We start from the raw sequence: 1303 nt of genomic DNA, 5'->3' as shown, positions 1-1303 counted from the left end.
AGTAGGGGGGGAGTGGGGGGGTGGGCAGAGATTGGGAGAGAGGCGATAGCAAGGAGGGAAACAGCCAGTGCAATGGATGAAGGTCCCCGAGGTGACTTGCAAATCTGCTGAAATCCTGAACAAGCTTTGATTTAACCCAAGCTTGAAATGGCTTTTATTTACTGTCTATTGTGGAATAAATGACATCTCATAAACAGGCTTTATCCATTACCCCAGAATGGAGAGCGCGATGTTAGGGACATTTTATCCTCTTGATATCAAAGGAGATATGCGGGGTGTGTTATTACAAATAGAAAAATCAATGCTGAGACACACACATCTGAAATTTCATTTCGTCGAACCACATTTTCAAAGGGGGGAAAAAAGGCAATTGCTAATAAAAATGACTACAGAACCGGAGGATTTACCAAGCTTGAGCAGGGACGCGCTGCTGGGACCCAGCCCAGGCAGTGAACACATTGGGCTGAGCCTGGGGCAGTGCCCGGCTCCTCCTGGCAGACAAGCCCGCCCTGCCCAGGGAGGGCCCCTAACAGCCTCCCGGCTCCCCTAACCCAATGACCACGCCCTGCCCACACACTGCTCACATCCAGTCCTCCCCCCGCAACCACACACTGCACACCTGGCTGCAGACCACATGGAAAACACCAGAAACAGTGAGACCACTGCTGTTTCCTGCGGGCCTTCACCGCTTTCAGGTCCGGGCTTCCGAATCTCCAGGTCCCTGTAAGAGTGAAAAGGCTCCAGGAGTGGGGAAGGCAAGTTGACCAGACCCCACGGAAAGGTTCCGCCTTACATTTCCACCCCCCAACCCCCTTCAGAGAAAGTGCATGAGGGGTAAATGCTTCCAGCTTTTCATAAAATGTTCTTAAAGTCACTGCCCTGGGCCCCCATGCCTTTATCCCTGTGTGACCCTGCACTGGGGGTGACTCTGGTTTAGGGTCTTGCTTCTCCGTGAAGCTGTAATGGGGCCCGAGACCAGGCCCGATGCTGGGCTCTGTTGCATTCCCAGGGCCGAGCACAGGACTTGGCCCCTAACTGCTGTTCAATAAACACTAGTTGAATGCATGGGAATGAGAATGTGCAGGCATATGGAGGGGATGAGCCTGGCTGCCAGGACACGGAGCTTCTGCAGGAAACTGACCTCAGCTCTGTCTTCCCCTCGGTGGAAGCGCTGAGTTCTGGTCAGCAGCTCCCGGCCCGAGGCAGGGGCTAGGGCCAGCGGTGGACTCGAGGGCCTCAATGGGTTCTTAAACTGGACCGGAGGGCCGGAACAAAAGCATGGATGGAGTGTTTGTGTGAACTA

The sequence above is a fragment of the Myotis davidii genome, unplaced genomic scaffold (assembly GCF_000327345.1).
Source record: "Myotis davidii unplaced genomic scaffold, ASM32734v1 scaffold815, whole genome shotgun sequence".
Classification (NCBI taxonomy): Eukaryota; Metazoa; Chordata; class Mammalia; order Chiroptera; family Vespertilionidae; genus Myotis; species Myotis davidii.
The sequence above is the reverse complement of the archived record's forward strand: the minus strand, read 5'-3'. Positions refer to the sequence as shown.